General features: G+C 43.7%; 1 protein-coding gene across 2 annotated transcripts in view; it reads right to left on the minus strand.

Annotated features, from left to right (window-relative positions):
* Positions 1-23796, minus strand: part of AP3D1 (adaptor related protein complex 3 subunit delta 1) — a 96943-nt gene that overhangs the window by 60870 nt on the left and 12277 nt on the right. The window lies entirely within an intron of this gene.

The following is a 23796-nucleotide window of genomic DNA, read 5'->3' on the forward strand; positions in this document are numbered from 1 at the left end:
GCCTCTGGGATGGATGGTACCCCCGCTGAAATTTTCAAAGCAGCAGGACCAGTGTCACTTGAAGCCTTTTTTGATCAACATCTGGAAAGACGACAACATGCCCAAAGACTTTATGGATGCCACAATCTCGCTCTTCAAGAACAAGGGCAACAAAGCTGACTGTGGAAATTATCTATAGTACAAAAGACTACATAAAGAACCCAAATTATATACCATTCAGACAGACTGGAGAGAAACTATAATTTAAGAGTTTAAACTATAACATTTGATATTATAAATAAGCAGCTGGAAGTAGATGCTGACTGAGTTCCTTATATAAATATGCAACTGAACTCTTAAGCAATACATTGTGCCTTGCATTAATATTTTATGTTCACGTAGTCGTGTGCTGCAACAAAAGTCATAGAATCCTTCAGACGCATATCTGGTTCCCATATCTTGGCAATGAGCATTAGTGCTGGCTTGCAATGCCAGGACTACAATGCACAACCTCATTCTTCAGCCCAAGAAAATAGACACCATCCTAGAAATACCTAAGAACTCTTTATGGATATTAAATTAAGCCAGATACCCTTTGAGATGGCTAATATCCTCTACATCGTTTTAAAAAAAAAAAGTTGAAAGATTCAATGGTTTGCATGTGCTCAGTCTTAATGCCTCCCTCCTTCCAGGCTTCAATCCCTCACAGCCCCAAACTGTTCCCCTCAACCGCTACCAGGCTTAAACCCCTCGCAGCTCCAACTTCCAGCTCCCATGTGTGAACATCTCAACCCTCTGCCCTGCACCCAGGCTTAAAGCACCTCAAAGCCTCAAACCCAGGATTAACTTACATTACACAGCAGCTCCGGGTGCTACTGTCCACTGCTGCACCTTCGCCGGGACCCCATCTCCTCCTCAGCATGGCTGTGAGGCTCCCCCTAGACCTTCTACTTCCTCCCACACCCGCAGCACATGCAGCTCCCTGCCCTGCCACACTGAAACAATGGGATTCAATTTAATTGGTTTAACAGCCACCTCCCACCTACTGGCTGTTAAACCAATTCAACTGGAGTTTTACTCTTTCAGCACAGCAGGGCAGAGAGCCAGAGAAAGAGCGAGTGGCAGCAGTAGCAGGAGCCACAAATGGCTTATTAAAGAGCCGCATGTGGCTCAGAGCCACTCAGCTGGCTTTCAAAATGGCACCGCTACCAGGTCTGTGGGCCGGATTCTGGCCTGCAGGCCACATGTTGGACACCCCGATCTAGTCTGTACTGAACTCCCGTGGTTTGACAAATTCTTTTGTTCAACACCAGTCAGGTCCTAAGGGTGCCACACTAGAGAGGTTCAACTTGCAGCACCAAAGGACCCCAGTCAGAGAGTAGGGCTCCATAATCCTAGCCGTTTTACAGACACCAAGATAAAGCTTCCTGCCCCAAAGAGCTTACTGAAGAATATGTTGTTTCAGAAAACCTTTGCCCTACCTCATCCACCCTGGTTTAGTTGGTGTTTTTTAAAAAGGAAATCAAGTGTCAGAGTTTTAAGTTCTGGGGGATATAAGAAAAACCAGTAGAATCTTAACATTTGATTTAGGAGTTTACTGTTGGAACGTTATCTTTGAAAACAAGCTAAGTCTCTGCTTTGTGGTTACAGATTTCATTCTTGTGAAATTGTGCATCAATGCCCCTTCACCAGTGTTCTTTCACAACCCTTATTTAACAAAAAGGATGGAGAGAAACAAAGACAAGTTAAGGAATGTAATTACAGTAAAAACTCTTATCTGGCATATTGGGAGAACAAGGGGTGCCAGTTAATTCAGTTATACTTTAATCAACAGAACACCAATTTTCACATTCTTCATTTTATTCTAAAGTATAAAATAGTTTACAGGAACTCATCAATCCAGTAGTAGCACTGCACTGCAGAGTGGCTGGTTTCTAGAAGCACTTAGGTATACACAGGCAATAATTGCGATACCGCAGGTTATTTATCTTTAACCACTACATATTGCTATGGACAGTGCATGGCATATACCCAGATCATTAAAAATATACTTTACACAAATACTGAACATTGTCTAATCTTTGATGATTGAGAAGGCTCCTTAGGATCCTGCAGAGCCTCAGGGTACTCATTATCAACAATTACCATTATAGAATCATAGAATACTAGGACTGGAAGGGACCTCGAGAGGCTATCAAGACCAGCATAGAGAACCAAAACCAGCAAAAAATTATCAAGAGGAGAAAATCAGAGAGCAGAGGGGCGGGGGGGGAAGGTGTCAAGAATTAGATTAAGCTAAGTATTCCAAAGAGCCCCTATAATGTCCCAGAAAATTTGTATCCTGGTTCAAATCACGTGTTAAATGTGTCAAATTTGAATATGCAAGAGTTCAGCAGTTTCTCTTTCTAAAGCGGACTGAAAATTCTTCTTCACTAAGACACAAACTCTTAAGTCAACAGAATGGCCCACTCCATTAAAATGTAGACTAACTGGTTTGTGAATCAGGAATGTTTTGACATCTGTTTTGTGGCATTAACTCTTTGTCTGAGAGAGTGAAGTCTGTCCAACATACAGAGCATCTGGGCATTGTTGAATACCATCCCTGATGTCAACACAGCCAATCTGGTGTGTGACCTCTGCAACTTTGTTCTCAGCCATGATTATTTCCAATTTGGGGACAATTTATACCTCCAGATAAGTGGAACTGCTATAGGCACCCGCATGGCCCCACAATATGCTAATATATTTATGGCTGACCTGGAACAACGATTCCTCAGCTCTCGTCCCCTATTACCGCTCCTCTACTTTAAAATACATTGATGGCATCTTTGCGATTTGGACCCATAGTACAGAAGAATTCCACAGAGACTTTAACAATCTGCACCCCACCATCAACTTATGCCTCGACTACTCCACGCAAGAGATACATTTCCTGGAGACTACAGTACAAGTCAAGGATGGCCTGTTCGGAACCACACAGTGCCAGAAACCCACTGATCGCTATACTTACCTACACCCTTCTAGCTTCCATCCTGCACACATAACTAGATCCATCCTAGATCCATCTGCTCATAGGAATAAGGGGACTTCCAAGTAGCCGGGGTCCTTTTGAAAAAAAGCCCCGTCTAGACAAGCCACGTCAATTTCGAAGTGCCACGGCTGCCCGCATGCTAATGAGGCGCTGAATATGTACATTAGTAAACTTCTAAATGGCCATTTGCATGGCCATTTCAAAGTTTTTCGCTAGTGTAGACACGGCCTTACTGACTCATTGATACGTTATGCTTATCACTTTTTATAACTATTAACAGACTGGAATATTAAGTTAACACTTACCTCATGTGGATTTAGACTGTGTGAAAGACCCTGACTGCATGGCAACTGTGGGAGAAAGAGGGGGCTCATGCACGTATGTAAGCTGCTGGAGAAGAATTTCTTTGGCCTCTTATGCAAGCACAACCCCTAACAACAGCCTTGTTGCCACATGGTGCGGCGGGGCAGCAGCTAGTGCACCACACTGCACAGAAAAAAAACCAAGTATAGCAAAAGAACCACAAACTCAGTGCAGGGCCTATTTGTAACGAGTAGATGTGAGCACAGAATCACGGTATGTCTATGCTGTAGCTGGGAGCCTCGCAGTCCAAGCAGGCAGACACAAGCAAGTGCTATTTGCAGTACTGTATGAACAGTAGTCTAAACATTGCAGCACAGCTTGAATGCAAAGCTGGCGAACAACCTGGCATCCATAATTGGGCAGGTGGCCTTCAATGCAACGACCATGCCGCATGTTTTCAGCGCATTAGCTCAAGCAGATCTAGTTCATGTCTGCATACCTGGAGCATGAGGCATGCTCCTAGCCTAACTTCTCTCTAACCTCTCATCATCAATAACTGTGGGCTCAGCACCCGTTGGTGTCTGATGCCTCTCTCACTATTTCCTTCCATCTTTCCCTGTCCAGTGCGGAGTGGCCTACTTTCTGTAGGCTAACTCCACACCATTCTCTGTGGGGTCTGCCTCTCCTATTCAAGCTGTCCATTATGCTGAATACTAGGGTCTTGATTTTGCATTCACTATTCATTCTGCAAATATGCCCAAATAGTTGTAGGTTCCATTTTATAACCTTCTGCAGCAGGTTCTCTTTTGGCTGCATCTTCCTATATAATTCCTCATTGGTGACCTTCTGCATCCATCCTAGTTTCAGAATCTTCTATAGCAACTCCTTTCGAAGACTAATATTCTTTCCGAATCTTTCGTTATCACCCATGTCTCATACCCATACAACATGCTGTTGAATGTCTACGTTTTCAAGACGCTCAGCTTCTTTCTTCGGCTAACAGCTTTGCCTTTCCAGATCTTATCCACCGCCTTCAAACTCGCTCTTGCTTTTGCTATTCTAGTCGCTATTTTCCTTCTTGCAGTCTAGATCGTACGTTACATTGCTCCCCTGATAGGTGAACTTCTCTACATTTTCTAGTTAATACCATCTACACTGATCTTCCTTCCTATTTCCTTGTCTCCAAATACCATTGTTTTTGTTTTATCAATGTTCATAATCAGTCCATACCGCTTCCCTTCTTCGTTTAACACCTGAACCATTTTTCGCTAGCTTCCCCTCATCTTCCTCAATGATAACTATATCATCAGTGAATCTCAAGCTGTTAATTCTTTTCCCGTGCACAGATATCCCTTCTACCTCTTCCTTGATCTTGTCCATCACTCTCTGCAGATGCGCGATGAAGATACTTGGCGATATCGGCTCTCCTTGTCTCGTACCTCTACTAGTTGTAAACCAACTTCCTAACTCCCTGCATGTTGGTCCTGCCGTGGGGGCAGGGGGCTGGACTCGATGGCCTCTCAAGGTCCCTTCCAGTCCTACTATTCTATGTCCTCACAGCTGCCTCCGCATTGTCATTAATATCCTTCAACAACCTTATCAGTCTGCTTTGCACACTGTATGTCTCCAACACTGCCCATGTCACTTTCCAATCTATACTGTCAAATGCCTTTTGAAAAACGGATGAAGCAAGTGTATATGTTCTTGTTCTTTCATCGGGCTTTTTCCACTATCAGTCTCAGTGACAAGATCTGCTGTATGGTACTTCTATCTTTTTTTGAACCCCGCTTGCTCGTCCGCTGTATGTTCTTCTGTCTGCGATCTTAGTCCCTCCATCAGTATCATCACCACCTTGTCTAGATAACTTATTAGGGCAATCTCTCTATAGTTCTTGCACTCCAATGTACTTCCTTTCTTGGGTATTGTCACTAGCACAGATCTTGTCCATTTCTTAGGCACCTTCCCTGCTTTCCATGCTATATTATATAGTCAGTGTATTTCCTGAATCATGTTTTTTTTCCCCATATTTGATAGACTCTCCTGTGATCTTATTTCCAGGGCGCTTGTTCTTTAGTCATTTCACTGATTTTTCTACTTCCTCCTTCGAAATATCGGTCTCCCTCTTGATGCTCAGTGGAGATCTCTTTCAGTTCTTCAGTCAGTCTCTGAGACACTTTGGTCTAACTGTGCTTTGCACAGGTCGGTGCAATAACTCGACCATCGCTGCACCATCTTCTCCCTTTTCATGAGCACTTCTTCATTCTCATCTTTGATCGCCATCTGCTTTGTTTGCCATTTCCTATTAATATTCCTAATTGTCTTATACACCTCCCTGGTCTTACATTCACCCTAATACCCCTCTATATCTTCATATTGCTCCTCTAACCATTTCTCCTTAACTCATTGCATTTCACCCTATATTGCTGTTCCACCATCTCAGAGGACATCTCTTCTTATCTTCAACGCTCTTCTCTTGAACCAACTTCAGTGCCTCCTGGGTAATCCACTTCTTATTGATCTTTTCTTCTTCTGGAACAGTCTGCTCAATTGCATCTTCTATAGCGATGGCTATTCCTGCATCTCTCTTATCTAGGTCTTTCTCTGTGGTGATAATCTTCTCTGAGTGCTGCTCTGTATGCATTCCCTGTTTCTTCCTAACATAGCCTTGCCACATCTCTTCTTTTCTTAAACTCTGTCTTGCATTTTCTTTTCAGTTTTATCTTGATATTTGCGATCATTAGACTGTGGTCCAAGTCTATATCCACTCCTTGGAAAGTTCAGCACTGCTGTACTGATGTTATCCATCTTCATATTATCAAAATCATATCTATCATGTTCTTGGACTTCCCATCCTTCAATCATCCCGTCTACTTCTTGCAGTCCTTTTGTTGGAATCTTGTGTTGCAGATCACGATCTCATGCTCTGTAGCGAAATCTAGTAGTTTCTCACCTCCTTTATTTCTTTCTCCATAACCAAACCTTCCCATGACTCTCTCCCAACCTTCGTTATCTCTTCCAAACTTTGCATTCCAAACTCCAATGATCAACATCCTTCTTCGGCATCTCCTCCACCATCTTTGTCAGGTCTTTATAGAATAGCCCAATCTCTTCCTCTGTACTGTCTGATGCGGGTGCTTTCGCCTGAATGACTGAGATCTTGAACAGTTTTGCTTCGAATCTTGCAACCATCATTCTTGCACTCACTGGTTTGTATCCTAATAATGCTCTTCTAGCAGCTTTGCTAAGAAGGAATCCAACTCCTGCTTCATACTTCATTTCGTTTCTGACCAAATGACTTCACAACTGCATCTCTCTCCTGATCCCATCCAACGCACTTCTGCCAGTTCACGTATATTGCATCGGTATCTCTCCATCTCCTTTCAAAGCAGCTCTAATTTTCTGGTTGCCCACAGTGTTTGGATGTTCCATGTTCCAATGGATAGCATATGTATTAGTTGTAATTTTCTTTCAGTACCCAACTTATCAACCCAACCCCGATCACTCAATTGGTATCACAGACCTTGTTTATCCAGGCGACAGCCAAGCCGGCATCTTTAATCATTTAGTTGTACTGGCATCAGATTTCATTTGTATTGTTGTTTGACAATCAGTGCATTGACACACATCTGACCACCCTCCTTCTCCATCCAGGCATGGGTCTGGCATGGAGCTCATAAAGGCTTCATGGCAGAGTTTCTCTAAGCTGTGCAATAGCTTGTCTATGTGCCCACAGGTGCTCAAGTCTGTGGCAGGGAGAGGCGCCTCACGCTTGGCCTCAGCCCAGATCCTGCTGTGGGGAGTCCTCTCCCCACCACCACTGTCTTGGGGCAGCCGGCACCCCAAGCCCCATATGCCCTGCAAACCCAAAGGCCAATCCCCCAGTCAGAGCCCTCACTATGCCCCACAAAAGCCCTCTTACCCAGCTCTGAGGTCCTTCCCACACTCCAAACTCATTGTTCCCACCCTCATCACACATGTCCCTATTGTGATAAGGAACATAATTCATCCTGCACATGAATGGGAAAAATTACTCCCAGCTGCTGGAGTGAATATATATACCCTTAGTTGCCTGTGAAGCAATTCTGAGATTCTAATTAGGATGTTGGGAGATTACTAATGAAGTGCTGCGGTGCATATGCAGCACTTCATTAGGCAAAATCTCCCTTGCGGCAACTTCAAAGCGTGAAACTTTGAAATGCCGGCTTGCGTGTGGCCACAGGTCAGCCACGAGCACTTCAAAGTGCCCACGCTCCTTTGAAGTCCCTTTACTCCTAAAATTAGAAGTTGGGGGCTAGTCTAGACACAGCCAGAGACTTGTCAAAAGTTCAAGTGATCTCCAAATAATGTGGAAGCTCTGAGTCATGAGATCACATGGCCTGTCACATTATTTTTGCATAGCCTGTAGCATTGGCATTCAGAAAGACAATCTGCTCTATTTGAAACCTTTAAAGGCTAATATTTGGAAACTATCCATTTGAAACTACCACAATCCTTGGAGGCAAAACTACACAAAACTCCTTCTGCTTGAAGCAAAAGTCTCCACTATGCTGGAAATGTTGTTTGCTGCCATATAATCCAATGAAGCAAAGCTGTAAATGAACAGCAGAAATTGCCTGCATAGCCTTGGCAACAGAAGTATCTTGGCTTCTCTCAGGGAAGGGGGCATTTCAAATGCACAGACACCCTTTAGTGGAAATGCAAAAACAGCGCAGTATGACAGAGCAGGAAACACTAAAGGACAAATCAAGTTCAACTTCACTTCTGTTAATTGTCAGAGGAAATACAAGTTAACAGCAAACCATGCTACATGAGATAGGCTAAAAATCTGTATTTTAATAATGTGCCAATAATACCTGTAAGATACATAATTCTTTAAGTTTAAAAATAGTAAAAACAATCAAATACAATACCATGTGAGAGATCCATTCGTGACTTTTACTCAAATTGTTCCACAAACAGCCGATATAATTTTGGTGTCATCTCAGAAATTGAGCTCACTTTTCAAAAGAAGTTTTCCCAATTTTTGTTCGTCTTGGGCACACAATGAGCTAGACCTTCCAATGAACCCGAAGGAGCTATTAAAATTTACATTTGCTGGACATATAGTCTTGACACTGCTAGAGACCACAGAAATACATATACAATTTCCCATATGAGGAATGGTTAAAGAGACTGGGACTTTTCAGTTTAGAAAAGAGGAGACTGAGGGGGGGTATGATAGAGGTATACCAAATCATGAGCGGTGTGGAGAGGGTGAATAAAGAAAAGTTACTGACTTGTTTTCATAATATAAGAACGAGAGGGCCCCAAATGAAATTAATGAATAGCAGGTTTAAAACTAATAAAATAAAGTTCTTTTTCACACAGCGCAGTCAACCTGTGGAACTCCTTGCCAGAGGAGGCCGTGAATGCTAGGACTGTAAGAGAGTTCAGAGAGCTAGATAAATTCATGGAGGTTAGGTCCATAAAAGGCTGTTAGCTAGAGGGTAGGAATGATGTCCCTGACCTCTATTTGTCAAAGGCTGGAGATGGATGGCAGGAGACCAGTCACTGTCTTTGGTCCAACCCCTCTGGGGCATCTGGCACTGGCCAAGGTTGGCAAAGTGGATGCTGGGCTAAACGGACCTTTGGTGTGACCCAGTAAAGGTCATTCTTACGTTCTTATGAATGTCACATTTTTTTCAGAGAACCGTAAGCAAGTTTTGATGGTGACAGAACATAAGAGTGGTGGAATTATGGAACAGCATCCATTTTTTACCCAAGCATAAAGCTGCCAACATGAACTAATGAACCCTCCTGTTCCTGAAATATCTAAACTGAAGGCATGTCTACAAAGCAAACTTGTTTCAAAATAAACAGCCATTATTTCAAAACAATTTTTCTAGCATCTACACAGCACAATTGCTATTTCAAAATAATTTCAATATAGTTGTCTTATTTCAAAATAGACAAACCTTACTACATGAGGAGCAGCACCTATTTTGAAATAGCTATTTCCAAATAAGGGCTTGATTAGACAGGGTATAGAGCCTATTTCTGAATAAGCCATAGTACAGCTACTGCATTTATTCTGAAGGGCTTGCAAACAAGGTGGTTGCTAACAGGAGGGAGTTTTGAGAGGGCAGTTTAGAGGGGTAAGGGGTGGCTAGATGGCGGTGGCGGCAGCATTCTGAACTGCTGGCCAGAGCTGAGGGACCCGCCGCCCCCAGGCTGCAGCACAGGCACTGGGATGCAGGTGGGCTTGGGGGAGTGTGGGGGGCGGGGGCGAGACCAAGGGGTGTTGGTGGTGGGCATGTTGTTTGGGGGCATGTGGTACGGCTGTGCGGATGGCGGCACCCACGGAGGCTGGTGGTGGCGCGCCCGGCTCAGATTGCCTGGGCTTTCAGGCCCAGTCCTGTGATCCCTGCACGCGGGGGCAGCCGCAGCCAGAAGAAGAGTTGGAAGCTTTGGCAGGGACCCAGGACGTGGCTGGGCCGCGAGATCAGCACCTTCCTAGAGGACATGGAGCTGCAGCAGCACGTGGCTGGGTGCGGAGAGGCTGGGGGGGGGGACCTGGGGGCAATGAGAGCTGATGGGGGGGCAGTGTGGTTAGGTGAGGGGACATGGGAGTGGACAGGGGGCAAGGGGACAGGGAGGGGGAATATGGGGGTGTTGGTAGGTGATGGGAGGCAGAGGGGTGGCGAGGAGGTCATCAGGCCACGGGGTGATATGTGGACACGCGGTGCCAGGGAGTTGCAAGAAGTAGTGGGATCGTTACCCACATTCTCCATGCCCACTGCCCTGTGGGTTATCCTGGGAAGGAGAGAGGCTAAGGGAGTAAACCCTGACAGAAAATCCGGAGTGGAGTCCAAAGGCAGTTTGGTGTCAACTTCTGGCACTGTCCCGGCAACTCCTGCAGCTGAGCTGGTACCAGACGTGGAGGTTACCCTCTCCTTTGGACTATATCAGTAAAGCCAAGAGGGGGACACTGGTGTCTGGGCAGCCCAGAGTCTCCATAATAAGTGCCCAGGCTCGCGCCCGGAGAGGTACTCCGGCATCGCTTAACAGCTTTGAACCAACACAGGAGACAACAGATACTGGTTATAAGCTCTTGCTCGATTGGCGTAGAAAACAAGCGCCAGGGGTTGCCTTCGACGGTGGGAGAGATCATCGCATCTCACTGGACAGTCACCGCCCGCCTCAAGCTGGGCAGCCCTCAGCCAGTAGGGTACTGTCCCGCCACAGTTGACCTGCCTCACTGTGTGCAGGAGGCTTAAGGTTCCCAAACCTGACAAGTGACTGACATTTGAGCACCAGGCAAACCTATAAGAAAATCAACAAGAAAAGGAAACCATCAAAGTTTCAAGCTTGCTTGCTGGAATGTGCGGACCACGCTGACCAGTTTGACTCAAGATCTTCAGGACATCAGCGACACCCGAAAGACTGCTGGCCTCAACGAGGAACTGAAGAGGCTCCAAGTTGACATTGCTGCTCTGCAAGAGACGCGACTCGCAGATTCGGGATCTCTAAAGGAAAAGGACTACAGCTTTTTCTGGTACAGTAAAGACCAAGAAGAACCCAGGGAGCATGGTATTGGCTTTGCCATCAGAAACACCCTTCTACAAATGGTGGAATTAGTCATGGGCAGATCAGAAAGACTCCTTCAGGTCATACTTCAAAGTTGCGCTGGTCCCGTCCACCTGATCAGTGCTTATGCTCCAACCCTGTACGCCACACCAGAAGTAAAAGACAAGTTCTATGACGTGCTTAGTGCTGCCACAGCACAAATACCTGCTCGTGAACAACTGTACATCTTGGGTGACTTCAATGCAAGAGTTGGAGCCGATCGTGACTCATGGCCTTCCTGCTTAGGCCACTTCAGTGTGGGAAAAATGAATGAAAATGGACAGCGTCTTCTCGAACGTTGCACGTGCCACAATCTGTGCATCACAAACACATTTTTCCAAACCAAGCCACAGCACAGAGTGTCATGGAGACACCCACACTCGAAAAACTGGCATCAACTAGACACTGTCATCACTAGACATAACAACCTCAAAAACGTCCTTCTGACACGTAGCTATCATAGTGCCGACTGCGATACAGATCGCTCGCTAGTTTGCTCCAAACTCAAGCTGAGACCCAAGAAGCTGTACCGCTCTAAACCATCTGGAAGGCCCCGCACTGATGCCAGAGAGACAGCAAACTCAGAGAGCTGAAAAGCTCAGAGAGACCCTCGAGGAGGGTGACATCCAGATGGCAGCATTTGAGGGATACAATTTACAACACGGCCTTGTCGGTGTTTGGAAGAAGAGCTGGAAACACAAATGACTGGTTCGAAGCTAACTCCGATGAGATGATTCCAGCAATCGAAAAGAAGTGTGCTGCACTCCTGGAGTACAAACGCTCACCAAGCCAGAGTACCCTGCAAGTGCTCAAAGTTGCCAGAAAAACAGTACAGCAGACAGCCAGGTGCTGTGCCAACAACTACTGGCTCCAGCTACGCAGCAGCATCCAGACCAGTGCTGACTCTGGTAATCTCAGGGGAATGTACGAGGGCATAAAGAAGGAATTAGGACCCACCCAGAATAAGATGGCACTCTGAAATCCAAATCTGGTGAAGTCATCACTGACAAAGCCAAACAGATGGAGCGATGGGTCGAGCACTACTCCAAGATGTACTCACGTAAGAACACTGTGGTTGATCCAGCCCTCAGTGCCATCAAGCCCCTACTGGTAATGGATGAACTGGATCAGGAACCGACTGTGGACGAACCGAAGAAAGCCATCGACAGCATTACAGTAGGAAAGGCCCCGGGCCAGGATAGTATACCACCAGAGTTAATCAAGTGTGCCACGGACACACTCCTGGAACCCCTACATGAGCTACTGTGCCTGTGCTGGAGACAGGGAGAGGTTCCACAGGATACGCGCAATGCTAACATTGTAACCTTGTTTAAGAACAAAGGAGACAGAAGCGACTGCAACAATTACCATGGAATCTCCCTCCTAAGCATCACTGGTGAACTGTTTGCTCTCGTCATCCTCGGCAGACTCCAGAAGATTGCCAAGAGGGTGTATCCCGAATCAAAGTGCGGATTCCGCGCAGAGAGATCTACCGTTGACATGGTCTTCTCTCTAAGGCAGCTGCAGGAGAAATGCAGGGAGCAGAGGACGCCACTCTACATAGCCTTCATCAACCTGACCAAGGCCTTCGACTAGGTCAGCAGGGATGGACTGTTCAAACTGCTCCACAAGATAGGCTGTCCTCCACGGTTACTCAAGATGATCCAGACTTTCCACGAAGACATGAGAGGAACCATTCAATATGACGGCACATTACTGGATGTTTTCAGCATCAGGAGCGGCGTCAAACAAGGATGCGTCCTTGCTCCGACGTTGTTCAGGATCTTCTTCGCACTCCTCCTGAAGCATGCCTTTGGATCTTCAACAGAAGGCTTTTTTTGCACACGAGATCTGATGGAAAAACTGTTTAATCTTGCAAGGCTGAAAGCTAAGTCTAAGGTGCGGGAAGTCCTCAGAGATATGCTGTTCGCAGACGACACTGCTGTAGTGTCACACAGAAGACCAGCTTCAGAAACCGCTAGATCAGTTCTCCAAAGCATGCAAGGACTTCGGGCTTTCCATCAGCCTAATGAAGACAAATGTACTTGGTCAGGACATTGCTGAACCTCCATCAATCAACACTGACAACTACTTGTTAGAGGTCGTCCATGAGTTTGTTTACCTCGGGTCCACCATCACTGACACCCTGTCATTGGAGACTGAGCTAAATCGGTGGATTGGAAAAGCAGCCACAACTCTGTCCAGACTCAGCAAGAGTGTGCAGAACAACATCAAGTTGTACACCCACGTCAAAATGCAAGTCTACAGAGCCTGCATCCTCAGCACCCTCCTTTATGGCAGCGAGACTTGGACCCTGTACGCCCGCCAGGAAAAGAGGCTGAATGTCTTCCACTTGCGCTGCCTCAGGCGCATCCTTGGAATATCATGGAAGGACAGAGTGACCAACACCGCCGTCCTCGAGCAAGCTGGAATCCCAACCATGCACACCCTCCTCAGGCAGTGGCGGCTCCGCTGGCTTGGCCACGTCCACAGGATGAATGACGGAAGGATCCCAAAAGACATCCTGTATGGCAAGCTAGCCTCTGGCAAAAGACGCCTCCAATTGCACTACAAAGATGTTTGCAACAGGGACCTCAGGGAGGTAGACATCCAGCCGGACAGCTGGGAGGAGCTGGTGGACGATCGCAGCAGATGGAAGGAGGAACCACACAAGGGCCTTCAGAAGGGTGAGATGAGGATCAGACAGTTAGCAGAGGAGAAACGAGCCCACAGAAAGCACTGTAAGGACCGGCCAGACACCCACTACACATGCAACAGATGCAGCAAGGACTGTCACTCGTGTGGGCCTTCACAGTCACAGTCGACACTGCAAACGATGATCCCAAATGGAACTACGAAGGGCGCGATCCACAGTCTGCGTAGACTGAAGGATGCCTGCTACTACAGCTACTGGATTTATTTTGAAATAGTGTGTATGCACAATAAGAACGAATTTCAAAATAGCTAAGTACTATTTTCAAATGCCTTTTGTGTGTAGACATACACAAACTCTACAACTGTGTTATAGTACATTGTGCAGACAGCTTCGTGCTATCCTCTCTCTCAAATGTAGCAAAATTCTGAATTAGAGAACTTAATAGTTGCCCTCCTGTAGGGCAGCTGCACTAAAAACTAGCAGGATGTAATTGCTGCTGTATTACTTTGTGGTCTCTATTAAACCAACAGTTGCATGACGGGTTACATTTAACTTTGTAATACAAACTAGCAGATGTACACAGAACATTGCTTTTTGACGTAACTGAAATAATTTTTTGAAAACAAATGAAAACACTGATTCTATACCAGCATCCACATGCAAGACAAAATAACTTCTAGTAACAGAGAGGAAGCCGTGTTAGTCTATACACTATCAAAACAAAAAGCAGTCAAGTAGCACTTTAAAGACTAGCAAAATTGTTTATTAGGTGAGCTTTCGTGGGACGGACCCATTTCTTCAGACCATAGGCAGACCAGAACAGACTCAATACTTAAGGCACGGAGAACAAATCAGAAAAAGATAATCAAGGTGAGCAAAATCAGAGAGTGGAGGGGTGGGGGGTAAGGTCAAGAATTAGATTGAGCCAAGTATGCAGACAAGCCCCTATAGTGACTCAAAGCTCCCATCACGATTTAAACCATGTGTTAATGTGCCGAATTTGAATATAAAAGCCAGCTTGGCTGCTTCTCTTTCCAGATCGGTGCGATAATTCTTCTTCAGTAACACACATACCTTTCGGTCATTGACAGAATGCCCCATTCCATAAAAATGTTGACTAACTGGTTTGTGGATCTGGAGTGTTTTGATGTCTGTTTTGTGCCCGTTGACCCTTTGTCTAAGCGAGTTAGAAGTCTGTCCAATATACAAAGCATCTGGGCATTGTTGGCACATGATGGCATATATGATGTTAGTAGAGGAGCATGAGCAAGTGCCCGTGATTCTGTGAGTAAATAACTTCTGTTTGACAAAAGCAAAAATCATGTTCATGCTGCTTCTTTGAATGGTTGCCTCTAAAGCAGCAGCTGTAATGCCCCAAAATGTAGAAATCCTTGTGGTTTCGTGTCCTACTACCTATATTAAATCACCATTATATAGTGATTCACAATTTTATTTAGCCACAGAACACTTAAATGCAAAAGAATTTTGAGACACCCCTAATAAGTGTCATAGAAAGAGCTGAAAAATAGACCACAAATAAGGATAATAAATGCCAAACAAAGTCATGAGATCATAGAATCATGGAACAATAGAGCTGGAAGAGACCTAAGAAGCCATCAAGTCCAGCCCCCTGCCCAAGGCAGGGCCAAACTCCATCGGATCAGCCCAGCCACGGCTTTGTCGAGCCAACACTTAAACACCTCCAGGGATGAAGACTCCACTACTTCCCTAGGTAGACAATTCCAATGCTTCACCACCCTCCTAGTGAAAAAGTTTTTCCTAATGTTTAACCTGGACCTTCCCAACCGCAACGTTTAGCTTAATAGCACATATTGTAAAATATTATATATATTTAATGCATACAAAACATTCAGTCACCCAAGTGATCCATGCTCCCTGAGAGCAAATATGGGGGATTTACAGTGGTCTATAAAAGGCGATTGTACCGCTGACAGCACGGCACTGAATAGTGACATCGTCGTCCCCACCTTAGCAGATACTGTTCACTCTGCAGACAAAAATAAAATGCTAAGTTTCCAGCAACTCTCTTCATCTGTAGGGTTAATTGGTCTCCAGTGTATACTGTAAAATAAGATGCCTTCCTAAAAACCAAAGAGTATATGAAGTGAGATTACTGGTACCACCTATCATTATAAAGGCAATACACATATTACCTTAAAAAACAGTCACCTGTTTCTGCAGTCAGACTACAAATGGCTCAATTGACACAAAAACTGCTTATTTGACTCCCAAATAAAACTTCTAATGAAATTTTCATTTTGATTGAACTATTTTACCTGAAGATACTGTGCTTGTAAACTAGATACTACCTGAACGGAAAGTCAAGAATTTACAATCACGTATGTTTTCCCAAAACTAGATTTGAGACAATTAGGCAGGTGAAAGATTAATTTAGTTCCCAGTGAAGGAGGCTGATAAGGAAGCTTCCAAACTGCTATACACACATGGAACTGTCAAAAAAACATTGTAGAATACTAATAATTTAGGTGAGGTGAGAACATGATAGATGAAATTCCAACATTAACATGAAAAGCAACAGACAAATAGTGATGTAAACATCCTATTACCATAGCTTACGCTGAGACTAGAGGGTCAAGAAAGGTACACTTTTAATAGCTGGAGTAGGCTGAGGTTATTGCACATACTGGGGATTCTATGAAATGTACACGCTCTATCTCCACATAGCTGGCAGGGGTTTCATATGTTCCCTCTTCATCCCCCCCTACAAAATCCAATAGGGCCATTCATGCACGTAACATTCCCAAAGGTCACAGTATTGCTCTGGTATGCCAGCCCAATTTATCATGTTACATACTAACAAACAAGATTGCCACTGAGTTGCATGTAAGGCCTTTACAAGCTCCATCCTGTGGCATCGTTGAGCCCTGAGCCAGGAGGAGGGCTGGGCCCTGGGGACTCCTAGCTCTTGAAGGAAGCCAGTTTGTCAGGTGGAGCAGGAGCAGCTGCAGCTTTCAAAGCCCTGGGCAGCTGACTACAGCACTTGCAGTCCCTTGTCAGCATGTGGCCATGAGGAGGTACTGGCAACCCACAGCCCACATGCCAGGTGTAAGCCCCTGGAGGGAGCCACAGTCCACCACCCCAGCTGGCTATGCCCCACACTGTCTGACTGGGGCAGGGAGCTGGAGGAGGAGTCAGCATCAGCAGCAAATGGGTTCTTAAAGAGCCACATGTGACTCGGAGCTGCTGACCCCACATCTTGCTGCTGGCGTTGGGGGGACAGATGAAAAGGTTCCAAGGGCTGGATTCTGGCCCACAAGCCAGGAGTTGAACATCCTTTGTACCAATGTAAGCCACTCTTAAAGTGACCCTAATTTCTCAATGTAGTCACATTTTTACTCTATTTTTAAAATTCTATTACTCTGCGCTTAAAGTGGAAAATTAGGAAAACAGCTATAAGATTGTGTAGTACTATCCAAAGGAAAGGACTGAAAACCCCATATTTCAGAACTTTAAGAATAAACTGCACAAAGCACAAGAATCTGTGACTTGGAGAACAAATTATTAAACAAATCGACAAGATTACCATCGTAATGCTCAGATACCCCAGTTATGGACCAGGAATTCATTGTGCTAGGCTCTGTATAAATACAGAGCAAAAACAGCACCTCCTCCAATGAGTTAATAAATTAAATATAAAGCAATGGACAGAGGGACACAAATAGGGGATTACAGGGAAAAAATGAGATATTGGTCAGCCTGACAGGCAGTGGTAACAGTATACCTGCATAAACCGATAGGTATCTTTCACCTCTAGTTTTTCTGATTTTCTTATGAATGAAGACAAAAAGAAACTTAACCAAATGCCACATAACTCAGCTTTCTCAATATACTCTTTCCTATAAATGGCAACAAAATATGGCACCAACAGAAAATCATCCACCTACATGAATTCCTAAAATATCCATCACATTAACCTCCAGGTAATCTCTCTTGAAAAGACAGCAATTTGTCTAACTGAAGGATACTCTTACTTTTTCATATGTATCATCTTCATTTCTAAATTACCCATTGCTATATTGTATATTGAGACCTATATTCAGGCACATATCAATATAGTAATTGCTAAAATAAGTCTGCCAACGAACATTGTCAATATGTTTAAGATATATCATTTAAATACAGATAAAAGTCTCCAATAGCTTTCAACTTAACTGTATGGCAATGGACTCAGTGGTCAGTTACCCTATAAAATAATTCAAGAGTCTTAGTTGCCTTCCACTTTGTGCTACAGTACACAAAAAAAACTTGCAACTATACATATGTGGCAAATTAAAGCCCCTACCACTGTAGACACCTGTTTGATCAAGCTTTTAACTAATCTCTATAAGACTGCTCTTCCACAAAATATTCGAGATTTTTAGATGTGTTGATTCCATTTTATTTTAGACTTAAAGGTGTCCACATGCAGAAGCAATAAACTGTAACAAGTTCAGTTTACTCATATAAGCATATTTGCTCAAAATGAACCTTCAACAATAAAAAAATACAAACTGTAGAAAGACACCAAGCAGAAGTAGAAAGACTGGCACCTCACAAATGTCCATTTGTACTACAAAAGAGAAATAAAGTGATATACGAAACTATCACTCTACTCAGGAAAAGTAATTCAACTTCTCATTGACAGGTTGTTCACTGGTAGATGAGTTAACAATGAAATCAAAGAATAAAACTCACTTCTACACTTGTGTGGCACATCAGGCTTTCCTGAATGTATGCTTAGCTATTTACAAATAAACTGCTTGTTAGAAGCACAAAAAAGATCAATTCCAAAAAAGTAATTTAGAGAGAGAGAGAGAGCACACATGCTAGTCACATAACTGCTTGAAATTAGCTCATAAGAACAGTCGTACTGAGTCAGACCAAAGGTCCATCTAGCCCAATATCCTGTCTTCTGATGGTGATCAATGCCTGATGCTCCAGAGGGAGTGACTAAACCAGGTAATCACCAAAGCGATCCCTCTCCTGTCATTCATTTTACAGGCTCTGACAGAAAGTGGCTAGGGATACCATTCTTACACATCCTGACTAATAGCCAGTGACAGACCTAATATCCATTGATTTATTTAGTTCTTTTTTTTAACCCTGTTAAAGCCTTCGTCTTCACAACATCCTCTGGCAAGGAGTTTCATAGGCCTGCCATGCACTACATGAAGGAAAAGTTCCTTTTGTTTCAAGCCTGCTACCCATTAATTTCATCTGGTGACCCCTAATTCTTTTTTTATGAGAATAAGTAACTCTTCCTTATTCACTTTTTTCCACACCAGTCATGATTTTATAGACCTCTATCACATACCCACTTTGTCTCCTCTTTTCATTGGTCCCAGCACAAGTTCTTTGGTAACTAGCGGTGTCTCCCTCTTCATTCTGAAAACTGATCATTTTAGTTGTTTCCTGTCTTTTAAACCAGTTATCAGCCCATGAGAGGACCTCCCCTCTTATCCCATGACAATTACTTAAGAGCCTTTGATGAGGGACCTTGTCACAGGGTTTCTGGAAATCTAAGTACACTATATCCACTGGATCCCCCTTGTCTACATGTTTACTGACCCGCCCAAAGAACTCTAATAGATTAGTAAGATATGGATTTCCCTTTACAGAATCCATGTTGAGTTTTCCTCAACAAATTACATTTATCTATGCCTGTGATAATTTTATTCTTTACCATACGTAGTTTCAATTAATTTGCCTAATACTGATGTTACACTTACCAGTGTATAATTACCAGAATCACCTCCAGAACCCTGTTTAAGTATTGGCATCACATTAGCTGTCTTCCAGTCATTATATACAGAAGCTGATTTAAAGGACAGGTTACTAAACACTGTAGTGCCCAATTTCACATTTGAGTTCTTTCAGAGCTCTTGGGTGAATGCCGTCTGGTCCTGGTGACTTGTTACTGTTAAATTTACCAATTTGTTCCAAAGCTTCCTCCAATGACACCTCAATCTGGTAGAATTCCTCATTTGTCACCTAAAGACAATGGCTCAGGTTTGAAAGTCTCCCTAACATCCTCAGCTGTGAAGACTGAAGCAAAGTTCTGCTCAAAGTCACACAGGTAACAAAGTCAATCAGTTGTGTTTATTAACACTGTCTAAATATACTCAAAAGAGTAAACACATATACTACTGGAAATGTAGTACTACAGTATGCTAAGGCACAAGATGTTCGAAACGATCAAGTTCAGCTGGATAATGAAAAGGAGAATAGACACTTGACATGAACCATTCTTTTTTTACTCTACTATAATATTTTTACATTTATTTTGTGCGCTGCCTTCTACAATTCAAACCTGTAGAACAAATAGGTAAGGGACAATTCTCTGACCTGCTCAAATCAAATTTACAGTCCTTAATAAAGTGAAGACCAGTCACTCACTTGTAATAACTGGAAGTGACACAATTCATTCAGGTTTATGCTTACTGTGAAAAACAATAAAAATGGAAGATCTTTCTTATCCAGCTATATTAACATTCACTTACCTTGCTACTAATATTGTATCAAACAAATGTACACAGAGTGGAAAAGTGAAATTTAACTATTAAATCAACAACCTAAAATTTAATGCAAAGAAAAAGACTTGTCTAAACAGTTTAGCTTAGAGTTTCCCAACCTATGGGTCATAACCCAAATATAGGTCAAGGATTACATTTGAAAAGGGTCGCTCTCTGGGCTGGGCAGCTGTGCACGTAGCTGTTGAGAAGCCATTCAGATTGAAATTGTACTCAAGTTCTTAATTGCTCTGATCCTACTGACAGAGACCAAAATCTGCAAGATCTCTGCCAAATATGCATAAACCTGAATTACCTGTCAGGAGAAATAAAAAAACAAATCAACAGCGCCACACGAATACCCAGACACCAGCTACTCCAAGATAGGCCCAAAAAAGCCAAGAACAGAACACCACTGGTCATTACCTACAGCCCCCAACTCAAACCATTACAACGCAGTATTAAAAGACCTACAACCTATCCTTAATCAGGATGCCACACTCCAGAAGGCCCTACATGACAGGCTTGTTCTCTCTTACAGACAACCTCCCAACCTTATGAGGATTCTCACCAACAGCCACAGTCTATTCCGCAGGAACACCAGTCCTGGGACTTTTCCTTGCAACAAAGCCCACTGCCAGCTTTGTCCACATATCTACTCTGGGGATACCATCGCTGGACGTAACCAGGTTAGTCACAGAGTCATGGGCACATTCGCATTTTCCTCAACTAACATTATATGCCATCATGTGCCAACAATGCCCAGATGTTTTGTATATTGGACAGACTTCAAACTCTCTTAAACAAAGAGTTAATGGGCACAAAACAGACATAACACTCCTGATCCACAAACCCATCAGCCGACATTTTAATGGAGCGGGCCATTCTGTTAATGGCTTAAGAGTTTGCATCTTACTGAAGAGGAATTTTCACATTACTTTGGAAAGAGGCCGCTGAACTCTTTTATATTCAAATTTGACACATTAACATATGGTTTGAACCGGGATGCAAATTTTCTGGGTCATTATAGGGACTCTTTTGCATACTTGGCTCAATTTATTTCTTAACCTCCCCCCCCACCCCCTACTCTGATTTGCTCACCTTGATAATTTTTTTTTCTGATTTGTCATCCTTGATTACTATTTTTGGTTCTCTATGCCTTAAATATTGAGTCTGTTCTGGCATGGCTATGATCTGAAGAAGTGGGTCTGTCCCACAAAAGCTCACCTAATAAATTATTTTGTTAGTCTTTGAAGTGCTATTTTAGTGCTTTTTTGTTTTGATAGTATATAGACTAGCAGGGCTTTCTCTCTGTTACTGAATACCACTTCAGCCTTGCAGGGCAGGGAACTGCCCATCTGCATGTGAAAAAAGTACAGGGCAGAGAGCTAGGGAGCCAAAGAAGCGGTACCCAGCTCCGGTGAGCTAAGTAGGGGGGAGCCAGGGATGGGAGGTTTAAGCCTGGGACTGTGTGCCAAGAGCTGGTCAAGGCTCCAGGCCCCAGCCACTTCCAGCCGAGGGGGGTTGAGGGGGTCCCCCACACCCAGCCCAGGTTCCCCTTGCTAGCATTGCTGGGCCAAGGCTCTGTGCCCCAGCCAGCTTCCAGCTGCAGAGGGCTCTGCACCCCAGTTGTCTTGCACCCAAGGGGGTTGGGGGTCTCCCCCTCATCCAGTCAGGGTTCCCACAGCTGGAGCTGCCAGCCCAGGACTCCACACCCCAGCTGGCTTCCAGCTGCAGGGGTTGGGGCTCCCTGTGACTCCCCTAGCCCCCTCCAGCCCTGGATTGTGACTTTCCTAGCCCCTGATTGTGGTGTTTAAGCTGGAGGGAGCAGTTTGGGGATAAGCGTCTTTCCACCACTACAACTCTAACTATAGTATATGTAGTGTTCTTATTCTATGAAATAACTATTATGAATTGATAAATAGGAGGGAGCACAATTATATATTCTTGCCTCAGGCACAAAATTAGCTCTTCACAGCACTACCCCTCCCGCTTCCGTTTTTGAACTGCCTCGGTCACCAAGTCTTCCTGAATTGTCAAAATGGGTTCCCATCTGGAAAAGGCTGGGAACCGCTGGTTTAGCTTCAGCGGCCTGTGTAATGAAAATTACAGAAGTAGTTCACAGAACAGTTTACCATTATTTTTTTCCCTTTTTGTTTCTTTAACTGACTTCTTGGCCAATGATTAAAGATTCCAAGACATTATCTTCCTGAAGCCTTTTTCACCGATATAGTTAACATGATTCAAAAATATTGTCACAGCCATTTTCATAATTCCAAGCAATCGCACCATATTTTCTATTCATGGTCCACCAATGGCAAACACTCAGGGCTCACAACTCCTCAGCTGCCACTTGTTAAGGGTGAAGATCTTTGTCTCAACTCCTCCCTGAACAGGATTTTTCCTTGCCAAATGGTTCCCCACTTAATCTGAGCCCCTCAGCAAGACAGACTGCCTAAGGAGGCCCAATTTTTTCTCCTAAGAAATAAGCATAATTACTCATAGTGTTAAGACACCACATAGCCTCTTCTAAGCAAGCACATATTCTGAAAGTGAAAGCATTACAGAGTAAACATATAAAAAACAATGAAAGAACCTAAATGGATACTGTTAAACTTTCCAGAGATCACCCCAATTCCAAGTGGGTGCTCCTATGGTTTCTAAGTTCACATAACAGCTGCTACCACAGAAGAAGAGTCCTGTGAACCTTATTCTTCTCCTTTCCACAGTTTGCACCTTTGATTTCGTCCTCATGTAACAGTAACAGAAGATGAGCAGACAAAGGTCCACCTTCAGGTCAAAATGTTGAACAACTAAGTCTTCGTGTAACTTAAGGTAATTTGCATGTACCTTATCCTAGAGATAACCTAGGAAACCTACCGTTTCCTTACAAAAGTTCATTCTTATTTCAAATCTTCCTTTGGACCTTTTGACACTTCCTAGAGTTTACCATAGTCATGTTTTCCCCATATACAACTTACATACAATCCTATAATTCCACATAAATGTTACATGTATAATGCTATTTTCAACTTATTTCAGAAGTCTCCCAAAATATTGCAAGAAATTGCCATATATGTCATAGCCATTTTCAACTTGCCTTCATTTAAGAATGTTCCCCTAACAGCTTCTACTAGGGTGAATTATCACTGGTGTGCTGTTAACCACAGATTTCCACTATCTCCTTAATTACACCACTTTGATTTAAACACACATCAAGTTAATTATCTTCAGAATATATCTTAGCACCACAAATATTTAGTTTTTCAAAATTGACAGTTTTTAAGAAGCTGGTAAACATACAGGCTTCTTTATAACTGATCCCTTGCTTCAGTGGTTTTTGATGCATACAAATAGCTTAATACCTCCCTACTGCTCATTATGCCACACAAATGCAATATGCTGCTTGAGAACATTTCTATACTAACTGTAAAATAATCCAAATACATGAAAAATCTTCTCTAACCTGCATCAAAGAAGAGGAGCCTTAATGAGCTTTTGTGGACAAGTGCAGCCTCTCAATAAAGAGAAGAGAGAGCTTTAATCTCTCCTGTGGCTGCATCAACAAATCCCAGGGAACACAAAACAGCTGTCTTCACAGCCATCACTGAAGAGCAAAACTAAGACTCCCTACTCCCAGATTTGAACGTGCAGGTTCTCTTGAAGTGCAGCCATGGATGCAATACCTATCT

Source organism: Carettochelys insculpta, chromosome 27 (assembly GCF_033958435.1).
Source record: "Carettochelys insculpta isolate YL-2023 chromosome 27, ASM3395843v1, whole genome shotgun sequence".
Lineage (NCBI taxonomy): Eukaryota > Metazoa > Chordata > Testudines > Carettochelyidae > Carettochelys > Carettochelys insculpta.